Source organism: Malus sylvestris, chromosome 12 (genome assembly GCF_916048215.2).
Source record: "Malus sylvestris chromosome 12, drMalSylv7.2, whole genome shotgun sequence".
Classification (NCBI taxonomy): domain Eukaryota; kingdom Viridiplantae; phylum Streptophyta; class Magnoliopsida; order Rosales; family Rosaceae; genus Malus; species Malus sylvestris.
In genome coordinates, this window is record NC_062271.1 from 29,403,514 (window position 1) to 29,416,354 (window position 12,841).

Sequence of the window (12,841 nt, forward strand, 5' to 3'; positions counted from 1 at the left end):
GCACACTTGAATTTTTGCTTGTGAAAACTCCCTTCTTGCACTTCTAAGATCTTGATTTGTCCGATCTCTTCTTTCTTCAATACTTTGAAAATGTCTGGACCCTCCGACCGTCGTTTTGACTTGAATCTTGGTGAAGAGGCAGTCCCGCCTTCTCCAGACAACATATGGCGCCCATCCTTCATATCCCCTACTGGTCCTCTTACCGTTGGGGATTCGGTGATGAAGAATGACATGACCGCTGCGGTGGTGGCCCGGAATCTTGTCACTCCCAAAGATAACAGACTGCTTGCCAAACGGTCTGATGAGTTGGCTGTTAAGGATTCTCTGGCTCTCAGTGTGCAGTGTGCAGGTTCTGTGTCTAATATGGCTCAACGCTTATTTGCTTGAACCCGTCAAGTTGAATCATTGGCGGCTGAAGTGATGAGTCTCAAACAGGAGATTAGAGGGCTCAAGCAGGAGACTAAACAGTTGCATAAGCTCGCACATAGCTATGCGACAAACATGAAGAGGAAGATTGACCAGATGCAGGAATCTGATGGTCAGATTTTACTTGATCATCAGAGGTTTGTGGGTTTGTTCCAGCAGCATTTACCTTCGTCTTCTGGGGCTGTACCGACTGCTGAGGCTTCAAACAGTCAACCTCCGGCACCTTCTCTTCCTGGAGCTCTGCCGAGTTGTGAAGCGCCACCTGATCGTCCTTGAATATCCCCTCTTGTAAATTTGATTTGATTTGATTTTTTTTTTTTTTTTGGTATGTAGAATGCAATTTTATGTAAAATTTCCAGAAAAAATAAATAAAATGGACTTTTATTTCTCTTAATGTTTTTTTTTTTTGCACATGGTGCTAGATGCACCATCCATTTTTTTGTATTTTCCTTTCTTTTCCCCTGTTTTATTTTTTTGCACATGGTGCCAGAGCACCAAATATCAAACAATTTTTTCTTTAATCATGGTGCCAGACGCACCAAAGATCAAACTTTTTATTTTTATTATTATTATTATTATTATTATTTTTTTTTTTTGCAATTTTTTTTTCTTTCTGCACATGGTGCCCATGCACCACCAGAAACTTTTGATCTGTCATGGGGCTGTTCCCCATCTTTGATCCACCATCCCATTTTCTATTATTATTATTTTTTTATAAATTTCGATGATGGGCTGGGGAATTTGCAGGGAAGGATGAAGGCGCTTCGGAGCAGCAGCAAACTTGGGTGGAGACGGACGGAGAGCTAGAGCGGAGCATCCTTGCTGGGCAGAAGGAGAGTGAAGCAGGAGGATGAGAGCACTTGTGACAGAAATGGGAGGTGCCAAATTAGCCAGCGCAACATCCTGAGCAGCCTTGTAAGCAACCATGACGTCCTCGGCGGTGGTTTTCATCTCGTCGCCATTGTTGAACTCGGCGAGGTACCGATGGTAATTGCCTTTCATCTTCAAGTAGAAGACCTTGGACCTGTACTGCTTGACAAGCGCCACGTGCTCCTCTTATGAACTTCCAAGGACGACGAAGATTGGAGGACCATAGACCGAACCACAAATGCAACTGGAACCTCACCAGCAACATCATCTTTTTGCGGAACAACGGCCGCATCTGCAATTGATGGGTGGCTTATAAGGAGGGACTCCAGCTCAGCTGGTGGCACTTGGAAGCCTTTGAATTTGATGAGCTCCTTGACTCTGTCAATGATGAAAACCTCATCGTCATCATCCACATAACCCACGTCACCAGTGTGAAGCCAGCCCGCCGTGTCTATGGTGGTTGCCGTAGCGTTGATTTGCATTGTGTTTGATCGCACGGCCCCCATGCAACTTGGGTTGGTGATTCTTTTCTTGTTTGTCCATATAATTAGGATGCAAGGCATGTGCCATGTCAGCAGATACAAGAAAGCTCATCTGAATAGCCTTCTCGAGCAGCTTAGAATCTGTGGTGAAGGAACTTGTAATTCATGAAAGAGTATTCAACATGGCTGGAGACCCAGCGCCCTGGGCAGAATCAGATCTGACCTCCTCATGATCAAACAAAGCCACCATTCTAACACCAGACTCATCTTCAAGGTTGCTATCAGAAAATGTTGCATCTACCAATGCCTTAAGAGAACAAAATGACATGCAAAGATTATCAAGCCTTCCTGAGAAAATAAATTCTTTTACGGCACCAGCTATTATGCTTGGTTGAGTATCACATGTTTGCAATTCAAAATCAGATATATGTTCCGGTTCACATCTAAGTTGATCTGCAAGTAGCTGTAGTAGAAGTGAGTGATGCTTCGATGCAATTGAAGTTGTTTTCTCATTGGATTTCTTTCCATCATTCTGAGCATCACTATTAGCCTCACCATCTTCAGCAACCACTTTATTGAGCTCGGCCTTGACTGCCATTGCCAAGACGGGAATAAGATGCATCCGTGCATTCACCTTGAATACATCTTTAACATCCCTGTCTAAGTGAATTGCCATAGTAGGGATCCGCATTACGGGCACCTCAATTCTAACAAGTTTATGTGAATACGAAACAGAGCCATCCTTTTCTTCTGTCACTATCACCCTTCCTGCAATCGTCAAGTCTCGGTCGAACCATGTATGCCACAAGCCACTACCATAAGTTTGGACACCTACTTCCGAGAACTCGCCTTTAGCAACCTTGGAAACCAGTTTCAATTTGAGACAATGACTATCAGAATGAGCACCAACCATATGAAATCCGTTTCTAGCAACATAATTTTTTATTGCGAAAGCAACAATGGTGGAGTAATTCCTGGTAAAGAAATACTTTTTACCAGCTTCCAATTTCCAATCCTCCCTCGTAAAACTTGCTCGTACCCCGCGCTTCGCAGCCGCTTCTTCGCCTCGTCGACGGCGTGGAAGGCGGTGGGGGCGGCGTTTAGGAAGCTGATGAAATCAGAGACGATGGAGACTGGCTGGCAGAACTCAGCGGCGGGTGCATCGTCGTCGTCGTCGATGTTGGTGTCGGAATCGCTCCCGTTCTGGTAATCTGTGACTTGGATGACGTCAGGCGGAGCCGTGGCGTTCATCGTCGTCGTTCCAACTTCCAGCGGTGAAGAGAACCAAAAATATAAGAAGAGCGTTTGGGGAAGAAGACAAGCTGGAGTTTGGGTCAGGTGGAGAGGGAGAATGACGCCGTCGACGAAGAGCTCATCGGCGGAGAGGAGATTGGGCTGAGAGCAAGACGGGTTTCTCCAAAACTCGAACTCGGGGGAGTTTGGAATCGGTGCTGGTTCGCCTTCTTCGGCTGCTGCTCTGTGAAATGTAGGGTTTGAATTTGGGGCTATGCTCCATGGAGATGGATATTTTTTGGAGAGGGAGAGAGAGGAGTGGATGGTGTGGGGTGGGCCTGTGAAATTGAAGGGAGACCTGGGCCTGTGGCTTGAAGGAGTTCATGGGCTGCAGAGAAAGCGAGCTGCTAGGATGAAGATGGTACTGTGCTCCCGAGGTGGGGTCCAAAATAGGAATGAAAGGTCTTGATGACTCGACGTGTACTTCATGGCCCATTTCAGCGCCTCTGCTGCTGTGGTTCAAATGGGCTTCGTGCCGGGCCTGACTGTCGGGTTAGGCGTTGAAGAAGATTTGAAATGAGGATGAGAACGGAGTAGAAGCAGGACTTGATTCTTTTGGACCTCACAGAGCGTAGTAGAGACTATGCCTTCTTCACGTGAAGCTCAATCAGCAATGCAAATGATAGCAACCGCTTCACATTTACATATATATATATATATATATATATATTTAATACATAAAACATATGTATTTTTTTTTATTTTTTTATTTTTTTATTTTGATGTGACTGAACTTGAAATTGAATATTCAAGCTGCCTACGTACCCTTCCAAAGAAAGAGATCAAGTCAAAACGTAGTTCAAATACATTTTTTTTTCTTGGTATTTTCTTTTGGTGCCGTTTGCAGTTTCAACTCGTGCAGACAAGGAGTGTTTGGTGCCGTGTTGCAGTTTCAGCTCGTGCAGGCAAGGAGCGTTGGTGTTGCCTTTTATGCTCGTGCAGACCAGGAGCGTTGTGCCATGCAGTTTAGGCTCGTGTAGGCGAGGAGCGTTGTGCCATGCAGTTTAGGCTCGTGCAGGCGAGGAGCCTCGTGTCCTACAGTTTAGGCTCGTGCGGACAAGGAGCTTGGTGAATTTGTCAAGCAATTTTGGAGAGGCGTTCCTCACAATCTTCATAGCAAGGAGACTTGACCGAGTGATTGAAGAAGTCTTCGGGCAAGAAATCACGCATTGTGATGGGGACGGACGATCTTCGTGTCGAAGTTTCATCATCTTCAACACGTTCACGTTGCTTTGAAGGTTGACCAGAGCTGCTTTGCCCCCTTTTCGATTGGCGGACTTGTGGAGGAGACGTATGCTTCTTGTGCAATTTCTTAGGAGTGACTTGAGTCCATTCTTCAACTTTGCTTGTCTTGGAGGATGCCCCCAGCGGTTGAGGTGAAAACTTTGAGTCGGAAGAGCCAGAAGTGAAGGTGGTATAGTTTGACTTCACCACATCGTCAAGATCTAGCTCGATGATTCCTTTCTGAGCCAGCTTCATGATGAGATCTTTCAGCACGAAACATTTTTCTGTCGGATGACTGATGAAGCGGTGGAATTTACAGTACCTTGGACTGTCGGTACGATTCATCTCTTCCGGCCGTCTGCACTCAGGCAAACTGATCACCTTTTTGTCCAACAGGTCATTCAGCATGGCAACTACATCAGAGTCGGGGAATGGATAAATCTTCTCCTCAAGCTCATTCAAAGTGTGTCTACGCATCTCTTGATCACGAAAAGCTTCGGTTTGAATCGCCTTGCCTCGTGTGGAGATTTTGACGGGAGCTGTGTTGACCGTCATCGCTTCCTTGGTGGGTTTCCATGCAGCCTTTTCCACCTTTGTCCCAAGAACTTTGTCGTTCTTGTAGTCGGCGATCGGTTCTTTCTTCCCATGATGGGCGATGCTCAACTCCATGTCATGGGCGCGAGTGGCCAATTCCTCGAAGGTCCGTGGTTTAATGCCTTGAAGAATGTATTGCAAACCCCATTGCATGCCTTGGATGCACATCTCGATTGAAGAGGTTTCCGAGAGCCTGTCTTTACAGTCGAGGCTTAGAGTGCGCCATCTGTTGATGTAGTCAATGACTGGTTCGTCCTTCCACTGCTTTGTGCTTGTTAGCTCTAGCATGCTCACAGTGCGGCGGGTGCTGTAGAAGCGATTGAGGAATTCCCGCTCCAATTGCTCCCAACTGTTGATGGACTCAGGCTCCAGATCCGTGTACCACTCAAAGGCGTTTCCTTTCAGCGAGCGCACAAACTGCTTGGCGAGGTAATCCCCTTCGGTTCCTGCGTTGTTGCAAGTTTCAACGAAGTGGGCAACGTGCTGTTTCGGGTTTCCCTTTCCATCAAATTGCATGAACTTTGGTGGTTGATAACCCCTCGGCATCCTTAAGGCGTCGATCTTCTTTGAATACGGCTTTGAGTACAACCCGGAGGTATATGAGCTCCCTTCGTACTGTGCCTTGATGGTGTTGGTGATCATCTCTTGCAGCTGCTGGATAGAAAGAGATCCCATGAGTGCCGCTGCTTGGTCTGGCTCCGGCTTCGCATCGTTTTTCTCCACCTGAGGCTCCTCTTCTTTGCCATCTCTTCTCTTTAGTGGATCATTCTCTGGGTCGGGTTTATCGCCATCCTGCGCCTCTAGTCGATTGACAAGTGCTGCAATTTGCAAGTCTTTTTCTTCCACAGTTCGGGTTAGCCTTGCGATTGCTTCATTCATCTGAGCCAGCTGCTCATCGATTGAAGTTGCTCCAATGGTCATGACTTGCACGGCTGAACTGTCGCTTGAATCGGCATCAGAGAGCATGGATTCAGAGTATTTCCTTGGGCTTTCCCCCCTTGGTACCCTTAGTGAGGCTAAGGTGATCAAAGACTCGTGCCTTGGGTGCTTTTGTTCCCTTGGCAGAGTTGATGCAGAGGTGAAAGAGGCGGCAGAAGTAGCTCTTGCCATGCTTCGAGTCGTGATGCCCAAAGTGACACCAGTTGTGACGAGGACGCTTTTGTTCTTTGCGCCGGTTGCGGGAACAGTTTGAGCCTTCCTTGATGCCATTAATTTTGGAAGTGCGCTTGAATTTCTTAAACGGAGAAAGAGATGAGAGGTAGAGATGGTCCCACTGGGCGTGCCAATTTGTAAACACGGAAAATTCCTGAAACGAAAGAGACAAGAACAACGTGCACAAACAAATATTTGTATTTTTGATGATTTTGGGTTACAATCTCTCTCTATTTTGATCCTCTGATTCGATCTCCGTAAGGTGTTGATTTGTGGGATGTGCGATTGATCCAAGGGTCGTCGAGGCTTGATCTTGGATGAACGAGGATGAACGGATCTTCAAGGGCTTTTGGGCTTGAACTCGAAGAACAGTGACGAACAGATCTTCGAGAGCTTTTGGGCTTGAACGGATCTTCGAGGGCCTTTGGGCTTGATCTCGAAGAACAGTGATGAACGGATCTTCAAGGGCTTTTGGGCTTGATCTTGAAGAACGGTTGGATGTGTGGATTTGTCGACGTTGTTGATCCAAATGGCCGTTGGGGCTTGATCTTGGATGAACGGATGATGAACGATGGTGCTTTCTTCAAGGGCCGTCGGGGCTTGATCTTGAATTGGTGGATGGTTGATCCAAGGGCCGTCGGGGCTTGATCTTGGAAGAACGATGAACGAAGAACGAAGAACACTTTCTTCAAGGGCCGTCGGGGCTTGATCTTGAATTGGTGGATGATTGTTGATCCAAAGGGCCGTTGGGGCTTGATCTTGGAAGAACGATGAACGAAGAATGAAGAACGCTTTCTTCAAGGGCCGTCGGGGCTTGATCTTGAAGGTGGATGATTGTTGATCCAAGGGTCGTCGAGGCTTGATCTTGGGAGAACGATGAACGAAGAACGAAGAACACTTTCTTGATTCTTCGGGAACCTGGATGCTTGAGAGCTTCGGAGTTTCAGAGCTTCAGAGCTTCAAGGTGTAATATGAATTGGTCCCCCCAAATGAATGAAATGGGCTTGTATTTATAGAATTTTCCAAAGCCTAATTTTGAATATAATATCCCAGATGAAATAAGTCGTTTCTGCCAGGTGTTGACACGTGTCCTATTTGATGACTTTTCCAACTCATTTCAATTTTCGTTGAGTCACACGTTACGTGTAAAATTTATGTAATACATGAGCGTTGACACTTTGATTTATCGGTCAACATTTATTTACCGAAATTTCGATGTCTACAGTTATATTTATTCAGTGATCTTTCTAGCAGCACACCGCGTTTACGAGACGATCTACGATGCGTTTATTGTTTTGATTTCCGCGATATTTTTCCGCGATATGAATTTGGAGATATTTTTGGCATGTTAGGATTTTTATTAAATCCATCACTTATTATGCTAGTAGTTTTCATTATATATAAACTGTGGGGGTTAGTACTTTGATAACTGTTTTATTATTATTGTATATATGAACTTGGTCCACTCAACTTTGTTTTGCGCCCCCATTTAGGTCATAGAAACGAGGACTACGAGACGGCATACGAGGCATTCCCCTACCAGTAGCAATCTATCACTCACTTGTGTGATATCTTGTAATGATCTTTCCTTTTTGTAAATCTTGTTTTAGATTGCGTTCTGTACACTCTAGACACTTCCTTAAACCTTGTTAATTACTTTTAAATTCTGATGTTAATCATGAATATTTTCTTTTAATCATTACTCTTGTAATCAATTAATGGCTTTTGTCACCCTCGGGTGTCGGCCAGCACGTGTCTATTATGGTATTCGAGGAATATCAGGGTTGGGGCGTGTCATTAACTATCACAATTCAAACCTTTCAAATTAAACCCATTATTCACTTTTATTTTTAAAACTAAAAAATCTTGCAACACACTCTAATTTGATCTCTTTCACTGTACAATCCAGAGATTTGAGAGCTATTTCCTACTCATTCTCGAACCTTCATATTTTTTTGTCATTCCAAATTTCAAACCCATTCAACTTATCGAACAAAAAAAATTACAAATCCATTGAGTAAGTAACAATAAAATTTGTAAATTTCTATTATTGTGTGTCATTTTTATTCATTTATGTTCTATTCTACCTCTTATTTGAGTGCTAGGGTTTATAAATTTTTTATTAGTTCTCCCTATTGAGTCTAATAATTCTTTCAATAGTATAGATGACTAGGTTATCATGGTATTGTTTTAAAGGAAGCCTTTTAGGGAAGGGATCTGATTAGTTGTTGGGCCCACTCCGCATCGTAGTTTAACAATCCAAACCATTTATTTTTCAAGTTGCACCTCATAAATCATCTTTAAATATTAGTCAAATCGAAAATATTTGAGGCATTTAATTGAGCTCAAAGAAATTTACGAATATTTTGTTCTCTAAGAAACATTGAAATTTCATCATGATAATTAAATAGGCAAATAGTTTTGGATTGAATTGAATTTTTGCAATCTTTGTATCAAGACTTACAAAATAGATGGTTCGGATCGTTGAAGTTCAATGTAAAGTGGATCCCACAACTAATCCTTTTTTTTTTTTTTTCAAAATGTGGGGATCCCTTCCTTTAAAGGGAATGTTGTTTCAAAAAATGAAAACTCGTCGAGGATAAATATGATTATTTTAGATGCATATTATGATATTTTGGTTAGTAATTTTATGAATACTACCCTTTTTCTTTTACTTTGTGAGATGTTCTCTTCGCAAGAAATCTTGGCTCTCACATTGAATACAATATTGGTGTAGCGCTGGTTCGATTACTCGTTTATTATTAATCTCTCATATTACAAAAGCATTATCTAAAACTGTTAGTGGAGAATTAAAGTGAAAAAACGCAGAAATTATGAAAGAAAAAATGCATCTTCTTTGATGTATTTTTGTAGTGTTGTACGTGAGGATCAAGAATGTCCTCAGACTGAGGAGTGAGGAGGGGCACTAACGGAAAATCAATCACCGAAGAACTGCAATCCAAGATTTCTTTCTGTTAGCGGGGTCGGAAAGGTTCGACCTTTGAGTCGGTGAAGCTTCTGGCCGTCGCACGAGGAAGAAGAAGACGGCACTCAGCCGTGAATGGAGGAGCTGAAGAAGCAGAAGATATGAACAAGTAAGACAGTCAGAAAACGAGGCATGTGCGCGGTGTGCCACGACCCCACCAACCAAAAGTTTAATTAACCAAATTTTAAAAAGTTTGACAAAGTAATTCTCATTTTATTATTTTGAAATATAGTAGTTTTTAAAATTTTATGATTTTTTTTTATATATTTTAGTCGCATATTTAAAGTTACCTATTTTTTGTTTGTTTTAGATTCATACTTTCTTAAGTTTCGTTAGGCTGACTATTAATAACTCTGTTAAAGCGTGACGTCGATGATTATGTATCAGTCAATTATGACATTTTAAAATATAAAATATAAAATAAATAAATAAATAAATTGTGTCCCACCACTTCGAGAATCATGAGTGAGGCTTGTTAGAATATAGCAACCCAACTACACAATAGATCTAACAGTATTTGAGATGGATACTCAGAAAGATTTAGAAGATGAATTCGAAAGAATAACACATACACAGAGCATAGCTATTGAACTTCTATCATTGTATTTCTTACTGAGCATATGAGCATGAAAAGACACTTAACCGACGTTGGAGATAGAGAGAGAGAGACATAACCTCAATTCAATCTCAACCAACCATAACAACCTATCTTAAGATCAAGACACTTGTCAAATGATAAGCCCTATGAGACTTAATCAACACATTACATTTTTACACAATAACTCAGCCTATGAGCTGAAACATAACACACATAACAACCTTGTAATGTTTTCTAATCAGCTCAACAACTTACACACTAACACTCCCCTTTAAGTTGTGAACTGATTTCACTCCAAGAAGATCTCTCAAGTAAGTGAACTGCTCCCTTGTCAATGCTTTTGTAAAAATATCTGCTATTTGCTCCTTAGTAGGACAGTAAATCAAATCAATTACTTCTTGCTGCAATGCTTCCTTTATGAAGTGGTATCTTCTGTTTATATGCTTGGTCTTCTGATGAAAGATAGGATTCTTAGTGATGGATATGGCTGATGTATTGTCACAATTCATTGGTGTTGCAACTGTTTGCATTTCACCAAAATCCTCTAGAACGAATCTCAACCAAGTAGCTTGTGCTGTTGCTTCAGAAGCATTGATATACTTTGCTTCGGTTGTGGATAATGTAACACATTGTTGCTTGACTAAATACCAAGAGAAAATCTCGTTGCCAAAGGTAAAAGCATACCCGGATGTGCTTTTCATATCATCCTCCGAGCCACTCCAATCACTGTCATAGTATCCCATTAAGAGTGTTCCTTCACCTTTCTTGTATTCCAAACCAAAATCAAGAGTTCCTTGAACATATCTCAATACTCTCTTTGCTGTTCCATAGTGCTTGTTAGTGGGACAATGCATAAACCGAGATAATAGACAAGCATCATACATTATATCAGGTCTAGTTGCTGTGAGATACAACAAACTACCTACAATCTGTCTATACTGAGCTTCATCTGCAACTCCACTTCCATCTTCTTTTCTCAATTTATCACTTGGAACCAAAGGAGTACTCACAGATTTGCAATTCTGAAGTCCAAATTTCTTCAATAGAGATAAAGCATAGTTTCTTTGATGAATGAAAATACACTCCTCAGTTTGTATCACTCCCATACGAAGAAAATGGTGTAAAAGACCAAGATATGTCATCTCATACTTATGCATCATCTCAGTTTTGAAAACATCCATTAACTCTTGACAATTTCCAGTATATATAATATCATCAACATAAATGGATACTATGATCAATTCAGTGTCTCCCTTGCACTTGGTATACAGAGTTGCCTCACTGATGCTTTTCTTAAACCCACAAAGCATAAGGTATGAGTCTATTTCTCCATACCAGGCTCGCATGTTTTAGACCATACAAAGCTTTATGTAGTTTGTGAACCTTTTCTTCCTCTCCTTGCACAACAAACCCATCTGACTATTCAACATATACCTCATCTTCTAATACACCATTCAGAAAAGCTGATTTCACATCTAGTTGAAATAACTTCCATTTATTCTTTGCTGCCAGTGCAATTAGAGTTCTAACTATGTCTAACCTTGCAACAGGTGCAAAGGTCTCGTTAAAATCAATTCCGGGCTTTTGTGCATAGCCTTTTGCAACAAGTCTAGCTTTGTTCTTTTGAACTGTCCCATCCAAATTCAACTTTGTTTTATACACCCATTTTACTCCAATCACAGGCTTATTTGAAGGTCTTCTCACCAACTCCCATGTCTAATTTTTCTCAATCATATTCATTTCATCCATCATTGCCTTTTTCCATGCTTCATCCAGTGCAACTTCATCAAAGAACTCAGGTTCAACAATACATAGATGGCATCTCTCATAGATCTCACTCAGGTTCCTATACCTCAGTGGAGTATTATCATACTGAGGTGAGACCAGTGAGCTACTTGATTCACCAATAGCAGTGACTGGAGAACTTCTAGCTTGAATTTGAGACCCATCAAATCCTTCTTGTTCATAAGATCCAGACATCTCATCAATTTTATCAAAATCTGGAGATTCAACTGCAGATAAAGCAATACAAACTTCCTTGACTTTGTGTTTCTCCCAGTCCCATCTACCATTTTCATCAAAAATTACATCTCTGGATAACAAGACCTTTTGAGTTAAAGGATTCAGTACCCTATACCCCTTTTCACAAGTACCATATCCAATGAAAACACCCATGACACTTGTTTCTTCTAATTTGTGCCTTAGATTCCCTGGAATAAGAGAATAACATACTGAACCAAACACTTTTAAGTGTTTAACCCCAGGTTTTCTTCCATTGAATTTCTCAAAAGGTGTAGTGTTATTCACTGCCTTTGTAGGACTTCTGTTTAGTAGATACACAGATGTGTTTACTGCTTCACACCAGAGATTATATGGAAGTTCTTTCTCATGAATCATGCATTTTTCCATCTCCATAATTGTCCTGTTTTTCCTTTTTGCTACTCTATTTTGCTGTGGAGAGTATGCAGTTGTGAGCTGTCTTTCTATCCCCAAATCTTCACAAAACTTTCCAAAATCATTTGAGTTGAACTCTCCTCCTCTATCCGTTCTCAGTTTCTTTACATGGTATCCACTTTGAAGCTCAACCATGGCTTTAAATTTCTTAAACACATAGAATGCCTCTGATTTGTTTCTCAAGAAATATACCCAGCACATTCTTGAATAATCATCTATGAAGGTAATAAAGTATCGATTTCCACTTAGACTTGATGTTTTCATGGGACCACACACATCTGAGTGTATTAATTCAAGTGGTTCCCTTGCTCTCCACAATGATTCTTTGGGAAATGGTTCCCTGTGATTCTTCCCCAGTGCACAACTTTGACATACAATTTCACTGGCTTGGATTTCAGGCAGTCCCAAAACCATCCCTTGACTTTGTAATAATTTGAGACTGCTGAAATTGAGGTGACCAAACCTCTTATGCCATATCCTAACACACTCCTGCACATTTGTCCTCAATGCAAGCTCCTTATTTGTGTTGAGAATTAAATGAAAACATCTATTTCCTTTCTGCTTCACACTGACCACCAAGTTTTGTAAGGATCTATCATCGAACACATCCACTTTATAATCTCCAAATAAAAGAAAGTAACCATGCTCAGTCATCTGTCCCACACTTAGCAAATTTTTTGCAAGACCAGGTACAAGCATAACTTCCTTTATATATCTTCGACCCTTTATTGTTTCAATGATCAGTGTTCCCTTGCCTTCAAC

General features: G+C 41.6%; 1 pseudogene; it reads right to left on the minus strand.

Moving 5' to 3' along the window:
- Positions 1-1,430: 1,430 nt before the first annotated feature.
- Positions 1,431-3,507, minus strand: LOC126592344 (probable aspartyl aminopeptidase; annotated as a pseudogene).
- Between the last annotated feature and the right edge of the window lie 9,334 nt (positions 3,508-12,841).